Source organism: Magnolia sinica, chromosome 6 (genome assembly GCF_029962835.1).
Source record: "Magnolia sinica isolate HGM2019 chromosome 6, MsV1, whole genome shotgun sequence".
Classification (NCBI taxonomy): Eukaryota; Viridiplantae; Streptophyta; class Magnoliopsida; order Magnoliales; family Magnoliaceae; genus Magnolia; species Magnolia sinica.
This window is the reverse complement of record NC_080578.1, coordinates 51,378,177-51,398,005: the sequence shown is the minus strand read 5'-3', so window position 1 is coordinate 51,398,005 and position 19,829 is coordinate 51,378,177. Positions and strand designations below refer to the sequence as shown.

At 41.0% G+C, this 19,829-nt stretch overlaps 1 non-coding gene across 1 annotated transcript; it reads right to left on the bottom strand.

The window, feature by feature from the left end:
- Positions 1 to 17,567: 17,567 nt before the first annotated feature.
- LOC131250233 (small nucleolar RNA R71) lies at positions 17,568 to 17,674 on the bottom strand. Its single transcript, XR_009173159.1, has one exon. It is a non-coding gene; the product is annotated as a small nucleolar RNA R71 (small nucleolar RNA).
- Positions 17,675 to 19,829: the final 2,155 nt, after the last annotated feature.

Below are 19,829 nucleotides of genomic sequence, written 5' to 3'. Positions count from 1 at the left end.
AACATTGAAATATGTTAGCTATTTCACCAGTTTGTCTATTTGGATTTCTAAAACACATTAGGGTTAAGATTTCTTACCCAAAAATGGAGTTAAAACGAGTTGAGTAGCTAGATGTAAAGGCGATTCGATGAGTGGATTAGCAGAACAGGAGTACTTGTAACGTCTCGAAAAAATCTGTACAGAGACCCGAGTACCACCTCAGGCAGAAATCACTAAGGACCGAACCCTTTGAAAATTAGATGAGAATTAACTAAGGGCTAAGCTAAATTAATCTGTAGATTAGCTCGAACCACTTTCTATACGAACTGCAAGACCCAAAACCAGTAGAACCACCAACTCTACATTACCTAGAAACCTAGGATCAATCATAAAAGCTAGTTGCTCTTGGGAGCATCTTGAAACTCCATATCAAACCTGGACCGGGCGTCGAAAGTCCGATTAATGTGAAATTAAATGGTTATGACTACCTTATTGTGCTTGACAATCATCTCAGAAATCAAGTTCAAATAGTATCCATAAATGCACAACTTGAGCCTGGAGCGAAGTGTGTGAGAAACGCGAGTATCTTTAGAAAATAAAGTCAAACTTAAGTAATCTCGGCCGTTCACTTGCAAGATAAATTTAAGGTTTCAGACCGTCAGATTCTGACCTAACTACACCCTCGGATCAGGAAAATTTTTCTACACATGTTAGTGCACTTGTGGCCCTCATTAAGTGTCAATGACCGTTGAACTGAAATTGGCCCTTCACAGTCGATCGGCAAATCCGATCGGACTGAAAACTTAACCTGACATAGATCCATTACTAGGAAACTTTTACCGGACCGTATGCAGGAAATGGACCTCCAGATGAGCTCCGTTAGCCCGAAACAGATGCCCTTTGGTTATAACATAAGTATACCATGGCCCTAGGGCCATTGACATCAGTTCTAGGCCTATATAAGACCCTTAACCCACCCCTCTTACATTCCATACGATTTTCCAAAACCCTAAGAGAGAGAAGAGAGAAAAGAGAAGGAAAAAGTGAGGAGAAGTGAGAGAGTGCGAGAGATAGTTGCTAGGATTTGATCCCTCCACTTCACGTGCTGAATCACCTCATCCATGTCACTACACTAGTGATTCTGATTCTATTTTTGGGTAAGAAATCCTAACCTTAATCTGTTTTAAGTATCCAAGTAGATGAATCGTCGAAATAGCTAACCTATTTCGTGATTCAAGTAGCCGTTGTGCCGTAGACGAAGGCATAGTGTTCGAACCGAGTTCGATGCAAGTTTACCGACGAAAGGTGTGGACTATAAATGTTTAGGTTATAGTTTTCAAGGCTTTTAATGTCAGTTAATGATTTATGACTGACTTGATAGCTATCACATAGCTTAGATGCGACGTTTTCCGCATATTACATATATATATGTACTATGTTGAAATAAATGCATTCCATGTGTCTGTTGAAATGTTTGTATGAATATGAAATTATGATTTGTGCTTGCCATGACTATTAATTATAAATACATGATTGTTTGTACATGTGGTAACTCCCTTGTGAAAGGATTTGCTATAATATATGTTATAACCAATTTATTACATGTATGTGATATGTGTTGTCTAAGTGTTTGATAAAATGCTTGAATGAGAAAATGCTTGCTGAAATGTATTTAACAAGGGTGTTGAGATAGGGTTCTCAATTACCTTATCTATTGTTACAGTTTCCTTCATGTAACCTATATCGCTACTACGAGTTTTATGGTTGAAATGCCTATGTATGATAACATGTACACTATTGTTTGTTAAAATGCTCAAATGAGATTTATATTCAGATTAGTTGTCACATGTTGTCTTTGACTATCACATGTGAATGTTATTGCTTTGGAGTGTGATTGGGGCTATGATGTAGTCCAGGCAATTGGTAATGGTTTACGATCGGTGGCCGAAGTGTTTTAGCCACGACGGATACGTTTAATGAATCGAGTTGTATGGTGATTATTGACAGTGGTTAGGCCACGAGGAGTGCGCATGCACTCCATGTCAACTAATTCAATATACACTCATACCAGTCGAGCTTGTCAAGTAACCCGATTGACCTAATGCATGTTCACTATGTATGGATGCTACTGTTTGAATCTATGGTACCACTCACCAGTGTAAAGCCCATCTAACCTTGGTACCATGATCTATTAAGACTCATGAGTCGGGCATGGTGGTATGGCATGCTGAAGTGACGAACCTCCCGTAGCGACTTATGGCATAAACTCGCGAACTTGCATATCGTACGTGATTAACTAGGATTGAAGACACTAAATGGATCATTGTTTGGGTCAATGATATAAATGGAGGTACCTTAGTTTCTCAAACCTACTGTATGAATAGGTCTAATTAAGAACTTGGCTAATCACATACATGCACCGCATTGCATGTGCCTTTGGCGTTGGAGTTTAGCACAACAGGAGTGTTGCATGCACGACTGTGAGATGATGTCATAGAGGGAGTGTAGGCGAGGGTATACATCATTAATACATACCAGCCTTACATTAACCAGAGTACTCAGGAATGTTTGTTGTAATGCTTTATCATTACTGCTTGACTGAATTGATAACACGTTAACCTTTGCCTTATAGCTTCATTGAGTTGATCACTCACTCCCACTCTGGGATGGTGTTTTAAAATACCAACTAAACTTTATTGTAGTTTTAGGTGATGTCGAGGCTTACGAGGCTGATCTTGACTTCTACGATGACGAGGAGTTCTCCTACCTACAACTCTCTGGTGGGTTTATGTAGACCTAGAGTTGCATCACTGAGGCTACAAGGATATGGATTAGATGACGTTACACTTTATCATTTTGTATATTTTGGATTTATATATGTAATTATTTAACCTAGTATCATGTTCATACTCTGGGGACTTACTACCATTTATATGCTCTATATACTTATCACAGTCATCCGCTTGCGTAATCTATTTGTCTCTAGAGTATGATATGTTGTTTTAGTATAATCCCATTCATGTTTAATGCACTAATATAGATAACATTTAATCATCATTATCTATGTTGCATAAGTGATGCGTTGGAACTCAGGAGTTGAGCGTTTACTTGACCCTCGATTTTCAAGGTGTTACAAGTTGGTATCAAAGCATGATTTGTATTAAACTCGACTTGGGTTATGGACACACGATGCACACTGACATACTTTGACTTAGGAGGGAGCAATGAAACATAGAAATGATCCTAGGATCCCAAGTTTCGTCCGTCGGTGATCATATGACCGTTAAAGCGAAAACTCACCATAGAAACAGGATCCGTATGCGTCTGTGATCATATGAGGTGATCCCAGTTCTCTTCTAGACCATCAATCGATTGGTTTAGGCCATTATTTAAGATATTCCACACTCAAAGAACCTGAAAAATGTGAATGTGCGCAAGATGGAACCTGAAACGGCTCAAACGGACTCGGGGGCCTAAACGCTGCAAATCAGGGGGATCCAAAGTGGACCCCACACATTTTTAACACCCTGGGGAGATAATATCGCCCTGGGGTGAGCCATCGCCCACCTTTCCAGTCGACGACGATGGCATCGTCCCAACGGCGTAGCCTCGCGGTCCACGGACAGCGGGCCTGTCAGGCCGTGCGAGGCCGGTCGGGCCGATGAGTGTACATGCTTGTGCTGCCTACAAAATCATGTGGGGTCCCCTATAACCACCCTATTGCTTCATTTCTCCCTCGCACACCCCTCCAAGCTCTCCAAACTTATAAAAATTTCATTTTTCTCTCCTAAATCCTCCGTCCATTCTCAAATCATCTTTTTCTTCTTCACTACATACCCATTCTCCATCATATCCCTCAAACCCATCTCCTATCTCCCTCATTTTCTTCTATTTGAGTACACAAACCCTACTTTATGTCTTGAAAGTCTCAAGTTCCAACAATCCATCATATCCCTCCATCTTGTCTCTCTCTCATGGCTCTTTTTGAGCTTGTGACGACTATATTTTCCCTTTTCACACCTCTTTCTCTCATGGGGAAGAAGAGGGCTTCTATAGATAAATCCGGGCCTAGGCGCCCTATCTGTTTAAGGAGGCAGAGAGGCGCCGAGGTAGCACGAGCGTCGATCGGGAGATAAGGATGAAGTAGGATCTCGATCCCTAGCTTCCTCTCGAAAGAACTCTAATGGAAGATATGACATATGGAAGATTTCAAGGCTATAGGGTTCTCTTTGAAGCACATGTGGACGAGAAGCTATTTGGGCTTTATCCGGTGATGGATCTCCTGTTGGACGCTGGTTGGGGTCTCGTGTTTGAGGGCAAGTCTTATGCGAATGAGAGCATTGTTCGAGCCTTCTATGCCCATATACGAGAGCCACTACTGGAGCCTTTATAGTTCTCAATCCCCATGGGAAGGCGGGAAGCCATTGTCAATATGGACCTGATAGCCCAAATCATGGGGATGTCGCGTGGAGAGGTTAATGCTAGCGAGAAGAACTCAGGAGCATGCGTGAAAAGGATCACCGCATGTGATTTCTTTGTGGCTGACTGGTCCACTGGAATCTAGGCAATTATCTCCTAGTGTCGAAGATGACTCCTGACTTTCGCTTGCTCCACCACATCTTCACATATAACGTGTATCCAAGGTGGAGCAATCGCAGCGAATGCATGTCTGATGGTAAATTTCCTATACCGAGATGGGTAAGGAGACAAACTGTGCCTACCTACGTATGTACTACTACAGATAATTCAAACCATGTGCTCGCCTAGGACAGCCATTTCACTCCCATTCGACCAACTCATATGCAAGATTGCTCGTGAATTCAGCTACAGACTTGGCTTAGAAAGGCTAACGCCGATCCATTCATTAATGACACTACTCTTAATAATATGAATCTTGAGCCACAACAATGTCAAGCCCGACTCGATGAGAGAGGATGAGACGGAATGTGAAGAGGAAGAGAGTGACGAAGAAGGCGAAAATGAGATAGAAGAAGAAAGTGAAGTAGAAGGAGAGTAGGAAGAGGTGGCCGAAGACTCTGATGGGGATTCTCCACCTACTACACATGAGCACCATCGTGATCGGGCTACTATAGAAGCCCGATTAGCTCAGATCAAGGAGGGTCAGGTCACCCTGTAACAGGAGGTCAGCGAGACCTGAACCAAGCTTAAAGAGGGTCAGGCCTCCATGAAATAAAAATTTAAGAAGGTGACTCGCACCTTGAAGGCTATCCTGTGTTGCCTACAGGACAAGGGTGCTCCTCCTCCATCACCAGATTCTGACGGCTAGTCCTATGCTGTAGTCGTCTTTGAGTTTTCTATGCTTTCCTATTTCCTGTGTTATAGCCTTAATAGGCTTAGTAGTAGGGTAGATTTGATGGTGAGTTTGGTGTTTAAAGCTTGATTAGATTAGCTCACATGCATCTTCTACCATAATTCATGTAAGACTGTATCTCATGTATTGTGACAATTTTGGTAAATGAAATGCATGCAACTCCTTTTGCTATAAAATGTGTAGAATGCTTGAGAAATTGAGTGTTGTTACGCTAAATCTTACACGGGCCGCACCCTATGTTGTATATAAGGAATGCCACCTAAGGCCACATGGAGTACGACACGTCTTACATTGGTGAATCGATTGACGGGGTACCTCCCCTAAGCGATAGACACACGGACCACATATTGGGCCTTGATAGTGACACTATGTTGGATTCTCAGCTGGCCACTAGCCCCACTAATGGGCTAACACCTTCTGCACCACCGGTTCTAGAGCAGAACCGTGCGTCTACCTCGACGCCACATGTGCCTCAGGCAGCCCCTCTTCCTGATAGGCTGGAGCAGATGATGCTCCTTATGCAGTAGCAGTAATAAATTTGGACCACTATTGCTAGGGCCCTTGCCTAGAACATGAGTGCGGTTCCACCTGCACCACCTGTGCACCCTGCTGGAAATGTGGGTGCTAGTGGCTTGTTTGAGAGATTTTAGTGCTTCCGACCTCCTACATTTGTGAGTACTCACAGACCCGAGGAGGCCGAGTATTGGCTTGACCGCATCTCTAAGATGCTGAAGCCGTTGTACTACACTCCACTGAGGCAGAGCAGGTGGAGTTGGTCACATACATGCTTGAGAAGGAGGCCAGTCTCTGGTGGGACAGCATCCTACGGATCGTCGCCGAAGGACACATGTGGAAGTAGGCCGCATTTGAGATGCGCTTCCACGGGAAGTATTTCCCTCTCACCTACCGCAATAAAATGGAGGGAGAGTTCCTTCACCTATGACAGGGAGGAATGACCATGGTAGAGTACAAGAACCGGTTCACGGAGCTGGTCAGATATGCCCCCCTGAAATAGCGAATGAGCCGATGAAGATACGGCAATTCTCTAAGGGTTTGCGGCCTAAGATCCGCTCAAAGATGTGTTGTGCTAGCATAACCAACTATGCTGAGCTAGTGAACATGTCTCTGCGAGCTGAGCAGGATAGGGACAGGCTATCCCGTACACGTGTGCCTATGATTCCTAGGCCTCAGCCAGATTTACTGAGCAGGCCACTCCTCGGCAAGAGGCTGCGAGCAGATTCTACTCCTCGGCTTACAGCTCCATCGACACAGCCTAGAGGACCTGATATATGGTGCACCTACTGCAAGAGCTCAGGCCATGCTGACACTTATTGCTTCACCAGGATGAGGGATAATGGCTTTATGCCTCCTCAGAAGATCAACTGACAGATGCCACCAGCTATCTCAGCACCACCTCTACATTCGGTACTACCTGCACAACCTTCTTTCTGGCCACCTCCACCTCGATTTAGGCTACCTCAACGATCTCTGGCATCGCAGTCGAGCTGTTCTCAATAGTCTCGTGTGCACTCACTTGCAGCTAAGGCATCCGAAATAGCAGTTACAACGCCACTGGCCTTTGAAGTTACGGTGCATATTCAAGGTACACCAGTCTTTTTATTGGTGGACACTGGGTCCACTATCTCTATCATGTCATGCATGATAGTCAAACAACTAGTGTTAAAAATAGCTCCTACGAAGGAGATGAGAATCCTTATAGCCACAGGGACCTTTTTGGATGTTACCGAGATTTATAAGGATTGCTCGATAGACTTAGGAAGCATGATGGTGCTCGTTGACCTGATCGTTGCCCCACTATACCATTACGACATCATTCTCGGCATGGACTGGCTCTCCAAGATGAAAGTAGAGATTGATTGTGATGCCAGAGCGGTGACAGCCCGTGCACCTGAGGGCACGGCCTTTACTTTTCTAGTTTAAGTCTGTTTGCCATACAGCATGAGTTGTTATGCTTCCTTACTGGAGAATGTTAATGGTCCGACACTGGGGAACACACCTATAGTCTGAGATTTCACGGATGTATTCAGGAAGATACCTGAACTACCTCCTTAGTGCGAGATCAATTTTACCATTGACCTTGTGCCTAGTGCGACACCCATTTCCCTACCGACATATGGCATGCCTCCCTGTGAAATGGAGGAGCTGAGAAGACAAATCGATAATCTATTGGATGCAGGCTTCATATCACCGAGTGTGTCTCCTTGGGGAGCACCTGTGTTGCTTGTAAAGAAGAAGGATCGATCACTATGATTGTTTATTAATTATCATAGGTTAAGCCAAGTGACAGTGAAGAACAAGTATCCTTTGTTCAGTATAGATGACCTATTCGATCAGTTGAAAGGGGTGCAGTGTTTAATTAAGATTTGCTTACAATAAGGGTATCACCAGTTGCGCGTCAGGGATGAGGACGTGCAGAAGATAGTGTTTAGAACTAACTTTGGGCACTACGAGTTCCTTGTGATGTCGTTTAGACTCACAAACGCACTAGCCGTGTTCATGGATCTGATGAACCGAGTGTTTCGACCATATCTGTACCGATTCATCATCGTATTTATAGATGACATCCTGATATACTCCAAGAGTTAGGAAGATCATGAGGAATACATGCGAGCAATCTTTGATACTCTCAGGAAGAACCAGTTGTTCACTCAGTACAAGAAGTATGACTTTTAGAAAGAAGAAGTGAAGTTCCTAGGACATGTGGTGTCCAAGGAAGGGATAACTGTGGACCTTGTTAAGGTGACCGCAGTTCAGGACTGAGAGCAGCCCGGTTCGATTACTGAAGTAAGGAGTTTTCTTGGCCTAGCAGGTTACTACCATTGATTTATTGAGGACTTTTTCAAGATAACCAGACTATTGTCTCAGCTGATTCGGAAAGATCTCAAGTCTGCCTAGAATGAGAAGGTAGAAGCAGCCTTCCAAAACTGAAGGACATGTTGACGTTCACCCCTGTGCTAGTATTGCCAGAGCAAGGGGTCAAATATATGATATACACCGACGCGTCTCATGTTGGTTTGGGTTATGTTCTAATGCAGAAGGACAGAGTTATTGCCTATGTATCGCGACAGTTGAGGAAACAGGAGGAAAACTACCCTACACACCACCTGGAGTTAGCGGCCGTGATCTTTACATTGAAGCTCTAGAGACATTACCTCTATGGAGAGGAGTTTGAGCTCTCTTGCGACCACAAGAGCCTTAAGTACATATTCACGCAGAGGGACCTGAATATGAGGCAACGACAATAGATGGAAACCTTGAAGGACTTCAAGTTCGAGGTTTCCTACCATCCTGGCAAAGCTAACCTTGTGGCAGATGCGTTGAGCCGCAAGAAGACTATAGCATTTGCGGCTCCACTGATGATCAATGAATGGAACATGGTCGAGTTTTTGCGAGACTTTGAGCAAAAGCTTATAGTAGAGGAGCCATTTGAGAGCGTCGTACACGTTCGTGTGCAGCCACTCATTGATGACAAGATTATTGCGGCTTAGAAAGACAATGAACTATTGGCAAAGATGAGAGAGTAGTGAGTGACAATGAAGACTTGGAATGGAGAGTTGGTACATATGGGGGTTTACGTTATCGTGGCCGCCTATGCGTCCTAAATCTTAATGACTTGAGAAGGGAAGTTCTCGAGTCTGCTCACAATTCAAAGATAGCAATGCATCCTGCTAGTACGAAGATGTATCGGGATATGAAGCGCTCGTACTGGTGGGATAACATGAAGGCTCACATAGCAGATTATGTGTCTCATTATCTCACGTGCTAGCAGGTCAAGGCCGAACGTCACCGACCTCTTGGTTTGCTTCAGCCCATACCCACAGAAGAATGGAAATGGGATTTCATCTCAGGATTACCGAAGACAAGGAAGGGATATGACTCCATTTGGGTGATCGTGGACCGATTGACGAAATCAGCTCATTTTCTCCTTATTAGAGTTTCGAACTCTATAGATAATTTGGTCGGGCCGTACATCAAGGAGATTGTACGTCTGCATGGAGTTCCTATGGAGATCGTGTCGGATAGAGACATGCGATTCACATCTATCTTCTGGACTCACATCCAGGAAGCAATGGGTGTGAAACTGAAGTTGAGTATTGCATTCCACCCACAAACAGATGGGCAGACGAAATGGGTGAATTAGGTGTTGAAAGATATGCTGCGAGCTTGTGTGCTTGATTTCAAGGACAGTTGGGATGATTGTCTTCCCTATGCTGAGTTCGCTTATAAGAATAATTTTCAGGCGAGTATTGGCATGGTCCCTTACGAAGCACTGTATGGGTGTCCATGTAGAGCACTGCATTGATGGGGAGAGGTTGGCAAGAAGAGTTTGGTTGGCCTAGAGTTGGTACAGGCAACCTCAGAGAAGATCGACATTATCAGACGTTGACTTCTTACAACACAGAGCAAACAAAAGAGTTACGTTGATACAAGACAATGACCATTAGAGTTTGAGGTCGGGGACCATGTGTTTCTCAAGGTTTCCCCAATGAAGGGAGTTCATTAGTTTGGCAAGAAGGGGAAGCTCACGCAACGATTCATTGCCCCATTCCAGATACTAGACCGACTAGGTGTGGTAGCATATCACCTTGCTTTGCCCACACCACTCGCAGGCGTGCACAATGTATTTCACGTATCGATGCCGAAGAAATACGTTCCTGACCCTTCCCACATCATCAGATGGGAGCAGGTACAGTTGAGTGAAGATGCTACTTATGTACTGCAACCGACGTGTATTCGAGATAGGAAAGAACAACTGCCGCGTAGTAAGGTCATCCCACTTGTGAAGGTGTCGTGGACACATACACTGAGGAAGAGGCCACTTAGGAAATGGAAGCCGAGGTCCGCAAGAACTATCCTCAGATTCTCGAGGAGTACAAAAATGAACTAATTTCGAGGACGAAATTTTTCTTTAAGGGGAGTAGATTGTAATGTCTCGAAAAAATTCGTACAGAGATCTAAGTAACACCTCAGGCAGAAATCACTAAGGACCAAACCCTTTAAAAATTAGATGAGAATTAGCTGAGTGCTAAGCTGAATTAATTGGTAGATTAGCTTGAATCGCTTTCTATACGAACTGCAAGACCCAAAACTAGGAGAATCACTAACTCTACATTACTTAGAAACTTAGGATCAATCTCAAAATCCAGTTGCTCTCGGGAACATCTCGAAACTCCGTATCGGACCTAGACCACGTGTCGAAAGTCTAATTAATGTAAAACTATACGGTTATGATCACCTTACTGGGCTTGACAACTATCTTGAAAATCAAGTTCAAATAGTATCCAGAAACATACAACTTGAGCCTAAAGCGAAGTGTGTGAGAAACGCGAGTATCTTTAGAAAATAAATTCAAACTTAAGTAATCTGGGCCATTCACTTGTAAGCTAAATTTAAGGTTTTAGACTGTAAGATTTTGACCCAACTACACCCTTGGATCAGGAAAATTTCCCTACACATGTTAGTGCACTTGTGACCCTCATCGAGTGTTGTTGACCATTGAATTGAAACTGGCCCTCCACAGTCGATCCACAAATCTGATCGGACTAAAAACTTAACCTGACATAGATCCATTGTCAGGGAACTTTCACTAGACCATATGCAAAAAATGGACCTCCAGATGAGCTCCGTTAGCCCGAAACAGATGCCCTTTGGTTATAACATAAGTATGCCATGGCCTTAGGACCATTGACATCAATTCTGGGCCTATATAAGACCCTTAACCCACCCCTCTCTCATTCCATACGATTTTCCAAAACCATAAGAGAGAGAAGAGAGAAAAGAGAAGTAAAAAGTGAGGAGAAGTAAGAGAGTGCGAGAGATAGTTGCTAGGATTCGATCCCTCCACTCCATGTGTTGAATCACCTCATCTATGTCGCTATACTAGCGATTCCGATTTTGTTTTTGGGTAAAAAATCCTAACCCTAATCTGTTTTAAGTATTCAAGTAGATGAATCATCGAAATAGCTAACCTATTTCATGATTCAGGTAGTCGTTGTGCCGTAGATGAAGGCATAGTGTTCGATACAAGTTTACCGATGAAAGGTGCAGACCATAAATGTTTAGGTTATGGTTTTCAAGGCTTTCAATGTCAGTTAATGATTTATGGCTGACTTGATTACTATCACATATGCTTAGATGCGACGTTTTTCGCGTATTGCATATATATATGAACTATATTGAAATAAATGCATTCCATGTGTCTGTTGAAATGTTTGTATGAATATGGAATTATGATTTGTACTTGCCATGACTATTAATTATAAATATATGATTGTTTTTATATGTGGCAACTCCATTATGAAAGGATTTGCTATAATATACGTATAACCAATTTATTACATGTATGTGATATGTGCAGTCTAAGTGTTTGATAAAATGCTTGAATGAGAAAATGCTTGCTGAAATGTAGTTAACGAGGCTGTTGAGATAGGGTTCTCAATTACCTTATCTATAGTTACAGTTTCCTTCATGTAACCTATATCGCTACTACGTGCTTTATGGTTGAAATGCTTATGTATGATAACATGTACACTATGTGTTTGTTAAAATGCTCAAATGAGATTTATATTCGGATTGGCTGTCACATGCTGTCTTTGACTATCACATGTGAATGCTATTGCTTTGGATTGTGATTAGGGCTACGATGTAATCCAAGCAATCAGTAATGGTTTATGAACAGTGGTCGAACTGTTTTATCCACGACGGATACGTTCGATGAATCCGAGTCGTACGGTGATTATTGATAGTGGTAAGGCCACGAGGAGTGCGCATGCACTCCATGTCGATTAATTCAATATACGCTCATACCAGTCGAGCTTGTCAAGTAACTTGATTGAGTTAATGTATGTTCACCATGTATGGATGCTACTGTTTGAATCTAAGGTACCACTTAGCAGTGTAAAGCCCGTTTAACCTTAGTACCACGATCCGCTAAGACTCATGAGTCGGGCATGGTGGTATGGGACACCGTGGTCGAGCTGTGGGCCTACGCTGGGGTGACGAGCCTCCCCATAGTGTTCATTGAGCAACCTAAACTCGTGAGCCGAGTATGGTGGTATGAGACACTGTATTTGAGCTGCTGGCCTACGGTAAGGTGACGAGCCTTTCTCGTAGTAACCTCGAATATAAATAGGCATACGATCGAGTGATGAGCCCCTCGTAGTGACCTCAACTGTGATTTAAGTCTACACCGAGGTGACGAGCCTCCCGTAACGACCTATGTCATAAACTCGCGAACTTGCCTATCGTATATGATTAACTAGGATTGACGACCCTAAATGGATCATTGTTTGGGTCAATGATATAGAGGGACGTACCTTAGCTTCCCAAACTTACTATATGAATAGGTCTAATTAAGAACTTGGCTAATCACGCACATGTACCACATTGCATGTGTCTTTGGCGTTAAAGTTGAGCACGGCGGGAGTGTTGCATGCACGACCATGGGATGATGTCACAGAGGGAGTGCAGGCAAGAGCATACATCATTAATACATATCATCATTGCATTAACCAAAGTACCTAGGAATGTTTGTTGTATTGCTTTATTATTACTGCTTAACTGAATTGATAACATGTTAACCCTTACCTTATAGATCCACTGAGTTAATCACTCACTCCCACTCTGGGATGGTATTTTAAAATACCAACCAGACTCTGTTGTAGTTTCAGGTGATGTCGAGGCTTACGAGGCGAATCCTAACTTCTACGTCGACTAGGAGAAGTTCTCTACCTGCAACTCTCTGGTGGGTCTATGTAGACCTAGAGTTGCGTCACCAGGGCTACAGGGATATGGATTAGATGCCGTTACACTTTATCATTATGTATATTTTGAATCTATATATATAATTATTTAACCTGGTATCAAGTTCATACTCTGAGGACTTACTACCATTTATATGCTCTATATACTTATCATAGCCTTCCGCTTGTGTAATCTAATTGTCTCTAGAGTATGATATGCTATTTTAGTATAATCCAATTCATGTTTAATGTACTAATATGGACAATATTTAATCATCATTATCTATGTTGCATAAGTGATGTGTTGGAACTTGGGAGTTGAGCGTCTGCTCGACCCTCGATTTTCAGGGTGTTACAGTACTGCAGCAAACCCCCAAGGTTTCCCTTCGATCTCCACTCTTTCCTCCTCTTTTCTCTCTTCTCTCCTGGGTTTAGAGAAAATTCGTATGAAATGAGAGATGGGTGAGTTTAGGGCTTTATATAGGCCCATAAGTGTTGTCAATGGACCTAGGGCCATGGTATACTTAGGTTATAGCCAAAAGGTATTTGTTTCAGGCTAACATAGCTCATATGGATGTCCATTGCTTGCTTACGGTCTGAAGAATTTCCCTGACAATGGATCTATGCCAGGTTAAGGTTTCAGTCCGATTGGATTAGTGGATCGATCGTGGAGGACCAGTTTCAGTTCAACGGTCATGTCACTCGATCAGGGCCACAAGTATACCAATGGGTGCAGGGAAACTTCCCTGATCTAAGGGTGTAGTTGGGTCAGAATCTGACTGCCTGAAACCTTAAATTTGCCCTGTAAGCGAATGGCCCAATTCACTTAAGTTTGAGTTCATTTTTTAAAGATATTCGCGTTTCTCACACACTTCGTTCTAGGCTCAAGTTGCGCGTTTCTAGATAATATTTGGATTCGATTCCCACGATGCTTGTCAATCCCAATATGACAGTCATAACCTTATAATTTCATGGTAATCGAACTTTCGACGAGTAGTCCCGGTCCAATGCGGAGTTTCAATGTGCTCCCGAGAGCAGCTGGGTTTTGAGATTGGTCCTAGGTTTCTAGGTAATGTTAAGTTAGCTATTCTAATGGTTTTGGGTCTTACAGTTCATATAGAAAGTGGTTTGAGCTAATTCTATGATTTAAATTAGTTTAATACTTAATTAAACTTCGCCTAAATTCTAAAGAATTTGGTCCTTAGTGATTTCTGCCTGAGATAGTACATGGGTCTTTATATAGATTTTTTCGAGACATTACAGATATTGTATGCTTGGTACATGCATTGTACACACAAGCACACACCCTCTAAGCTTTTCGTAAGCTTATGCATGACCGTTGCATGCAGGTGACGTTGGATCGCAGCAGCGTTGAGGCAGGAGCGTGTGACAGATCATCTTAGAGCTTTTGACTATCTTTATATTTCCTTTTATGCATTATACTTGATATTTTATTATGGTAGATATGGGGTGGTGTTGTTTTGTGACTTGGTTATGCTTGTGGTTATGCTCCTTTACAAAAAATTCAGGATAAAAATCCTCCTCGTATGATCCTAGGATCAAAACTTGGCATATGGGTGCCAGGAGCCGAGAATGGGGTACTACGAAGGCTGTTGGTGCCGGATTCGGTAATCGGAAATTCTGTGAGCCCGGTTTTCGAGTTTTGGGTGTGACAATTTCTTTCTTCCAATAGTATTCAAGCCGCAATTTACTCAAACTTGGCAAAAGATGTTTTTGAAATAGTTTCTATGGTAAGTTGGGTTTTTATGGGGGCATATACTTGTCAAGGTTTGTTATGGATTAATGAGGCTATAGTTTACCTGTTGTGCATGATCATGTGCCTTCATCTTCGAAGAGTCTTGGTCTTGATATCTTCATCTTAGGGCTCATTTGACTGATAGACTCAACACTCATGTATATTGACAAACAAGGAAGCTTTCATTCCAAATCATTCTCCTGTGATCGTATGGTCTGTACACCACGAGCAGTTGATCTAGAAGATGAACTGGCTCGAGCCTTGCGAACCGATTACTTGGCTTTACGTTTCATTTGAGAATGCATAAGAAAAATATCAAAGAAAAATAGAAGCAAAAGAGTATATCAGATTTGAAACAAAACCCACATGAAGAAGGGTTTCAAATGAACAAAAATCCACTCAAATATGCAAATTTAGCAATAAAAAACCTAAAACTAGAAGGAATTTGAAAAAAAAAATCACTTACAAGAGAGTTTGGATGATGGGTTGGTCGAATGGGGCACTGGCTAGTCGAGGAAGAAGATGAATGAAATAGATTTGGGGTTTTTCCCTTTTTGGGCAAATCCGCGGAATTTTTGGCTAGCTAGAGCCTGTGCTCGACTAGCCGAATTCTTTAGCTAGCCTTAGCATGTGCTCGGCTGGTCAAAAATCCCTAAAAATTTTGATTTTTTAAATTTTAAATTTTTATTAATATTTTATTTTGATTTCATGCATTTCACCATCAAAATAAACATAAATATAAATGCAAAGAAAATTAATAAAATAATTATTTAACAATACATAATCCAATATCATGCTTTAGACTTGAAACTTAACTTTGTCAAGCAGCTTAGTCAATATATATGCAAGCTGCTTCTCAGTTTGAATATATTCTAGCATGATAGTTTTATCTTCAACTAATTCTTGAATATAATGGTATCGTATGTACTATGCTTTGTATGAGAATGTTGAATTGGATTTCTAGTGATATTTATTGGACTAGAATTATCACAATATAATGTCATCATATCTTGCGTAATCCCATAGTCAGCTAGTATTTTCTTCATCCACATTAGCTGAGTGCAAGCATTTCCTATCGCAATAAATTCAGCTTCTGTAGTAGAGAGAGATATGGAGTTTTGTTTCTTATTAAGCCATGATACTAAGCATTTTCCAATATATAAATAACCATTGCTGGAGATTTTTTATCATTAGCATTTCCTACCTACTCTGCATCTATATAGCCTACAATTTGTATAGATGTATCATGTGGATACCATAGGCCTGAGTTCGTAGAACTTACAACATATCTAATTATCCGTTTAATAATAGTTAAGTGCGATTCTTTAGGATCAGATTGATATCTAACACATTCCAATACTAAATGCAATACCAACTCTACTAACAGTTAAGTACAGAAGGCTACTGATCATACTACGATAAGAAGAGCCTCTAAAAGATTCAAACTATAAAAGAAATCACTTTAAAAGCTTAAAACCTTTTCAAGTCTCTAAAATAAATAATATTTCCAACTACTATAAACATCAAAGGAATAATAACAGAAATCCTCCTTTAGCTGAAAAAATTGTAGACTTGATAAAAGAGCAGTTGAAATCCAACTCTGGTAAGACTAGAGTATATAGAAAAAGGAGAAATCTTAACTCTCAAACACAGCATAAAGCAAGAGATCCTCCTAAACCTAGTACCGTAATGAAATGGGTTCCTAAAGTTAAGTGTCTAATCCACACAGCTTTCAAAGCAAGTAGCCATTCAAGATGGTACCTGGATAGTGGATGTTCAATATAAGGCTATATTCTCAAACATCAACCAAGTAAATGAAGTCTCACTTACATTCGGAGATGGAAACAACTGCAAAATTATCGGCCAAGGCAATGTACAGCTTCCTAGCTTACATCTCTTTGAAAATATTTTATATGTTAAATGGTTAAAAGATAATCTTTTGAGCATATCTTAGATTTGTGATAATAAACATAGCGTAAAATTCTCAGATCACGGATGTGAGATAATTAATGAGAAAGGAAATGTAATATTAAATGGTTGCATAACTTCTGAAAATTGTTATATTATTGATAACTCTTGCTCAGCAAACCATTCATGTTATATGGTTCAAACAGATGAAAATGAAATATGGCATTAATGTCTTGGACATGTAAATTATAGAGATTTATATAAATTGATCGAAAGAGATTACTTACGTGACCTACCCAAACTGAAATAGATAGAAAAAATATGTGGCACTTGTCAAATAGGTAAAGAAATTAGAAGTAGTCACAAAAAAGTGAACTCCTTAGCCACAACAAGAGCTCTTGAACTTCTCCATATGGATTTAGTCAGACCAACTAGAACAGAGAGGAGAGGCAGAAAAAAATATTTTTTGGTGGTAGTTGATGACTACACTAAATAATCTTGGGTAGCCTTTCTAAGAAAAAAAATCAAATACTATTGATAAAGTCAGAAAACTTACAAAATGCATCCAGACTGAAAAAGAGTTATCTATAATCAGAATTAGAAGTTAATCTAAAAATCCATATCTACACATGAAAGAGTTTGATGAGATAATGCCACTTTACACTTTCCTAATGTGTCTGAGGACACGATCAGGCTGAAACTCTTTCCTTTCTCATTAGACGAAAAGGCTAAGACGTGGTTGCACTCACTATGTCCTTGATCGATTGGTAGATGGAACAACATCACAAGGGAGTTTATTAAGAAAATTTTCCCATACCATAAAACAAATAACCTCAGAAAGTCGATCATAAACTTCGCCTAAAAGGAAGATGAAACATTCTTCCAATGTTGGGAGAGGTTCAAAGATCTTGTCAGTTCATGCCCACAACATGGTTTTGAAATGTGGCGCATAACAAGTTTCTTCTACGAAGGACTAACATCTTCCACGCACCAAATGTTCGAGATGATGTGCAATGGATAATTCATGAACAAAGATGTTGATGATGTGTGGGATTACTTTGACAAACTCGCAGAAAACACACAATCATGGGACATCTCCCCAAGACCTAGCACCACTTCTAAGCCTTCTCAATCAAAGGAGAGGGTGAAATATATGTTTTAAAAGAGGAAGATGATCTAAAGGCTAAAGTGGCCAGTCTCACAAGAAAATTTGAGGCTATGGAACTTAAGAAGGGCAAGGCTGAGGAAGTTGTCTATGGTATTTGTGCTTGCAACATACATACGACTGAAAATTTCCAAACAATTCTTGCTTTTCAAGAGATATTAAATGAGCAGTTAAATGCTGTAAATAACTACCAAAGGCCTTTCAGAGGACCCACCTCTGATACATATAATTCGAGTTGGAGGAATCATCCAAATTTCAATTGAAGGAATGGACAAACTGCCACTCCTCAAGGAATCCCTAACCAACTCTTGAGTCAAGGGAAACCTCAAGAAGAACATGTTAATAATTTCACACAAACTCAAGAGCTTATTTAAAAATTACTAGAGCTTACAAAGTTTATGCAAAATATAGATTCATATGTTACGGTTAGGGAGAAGGGGATGTTTCCTGCCCAACCTCTCTGAAAGTACTCTGGTTTATCAATTAGCATGAGCATTGAGTCAACTAGATGGAAGAGCCCCATAAGAAGATTGATCAAGCAACTGCCTCAACCGGATGTGTGCCTGAACTCGTCATAGGTAAATCTTGAGCCTCACATCCCATGTCCTAAAACACCAGGTAATTAAAACCCTTGAAATTGGTTACAACGCCCTAAGGGATTATGGTTAAAAAACTCTTTTCAAACTCAGAAAAATCTCTAAGTTTTCTGCATTTGTCAATTTATCGACAAGTGGTTCGATGAAATCGAACTTTGTAGTTAATGTCCTCGAAGCTCACTCGATATTATCGAAATGAGGACATAAGATGTCCAACAACCACAAAAATATCTGGACGGAATTATCGATGTATCAATGGAGGGTTCGATATCATCGAAATTTGAATCTCGAGTCCATCGAGTAGACTTGATAAAATTGACATCAAGTCTGTTGTGTCCAAAGTTCTACCAAGGTAAATTATGTAATCTTTGATATATCGAAGAGCTTCTCGACATCCTCAGAATTCAAATCTCGATGATATCGGAAGCCCTTCGATGATATCGGATTGGGATACATTTACATCCATTAAGTTTTTTAGGATATGTTTCTCGGATCGAGGGTCACTCGATAAAATTGATATTCAAATATTGATGATATCGAGGCATGGTCGTTGTCATCGTAAGTGGACAGAAACTATCCAGCAAGCTTATAGGAAAATTCCTTGAAATTATTGATGAATTGACACTGCCCTCGATATCATCGATATTCAAATTCTGATGATATCAAGTGATGCTCGATCATATCTGTTTCTTGAAAAAATCTTCAGAGACAAGTCTCTCACATTTTCAAATGTCGAGGAATCGAACCTCGTGTCAATGAAATCGGAGTTCAAAATCCGATGACATCGACGCATGTTCGATTTCCTTGACCAGCTAGCAAAAGGTTTTAAAAGCGTTTGACATTTGAGTTCGTGTCACCGAGTAGTCAGTCGATGCTATCGAGAGTATACGCTCAATGATATCGACCTTGCTTGATGATATTGAACTGTGTAAAAAATGTGACAATTTTATATCTGTTGGAACCTTTTGCCTATTTAATGAGAGTTTGCCCTTAGTTGTTTGAGAGAGAAAAATAGAGAGTAATTTTGAGTGTTTAACCTTACATCATATACCCTAAGCCTTTTCTCTCATGGGAGTTCATCCTCCAATCCACCCTCATCATTGACATTCAATAGAGTGGATTGGGGAATGAACTTTCGCATTCAAGGATCTTTCAGCTACCACCTTAACAGCAAATCATTAAGATGAGATGCCTTGAATGCATAGATGATTGGAATTGCTCTATCTCCCTTATAGGAAAACATTTAATAGAGTATGATTCCATTATAACCTTGACCCAACCTGTCGCTATGTATTGGTACATCTTCTGAGTTGCGGTTTAAGGAAGCAGA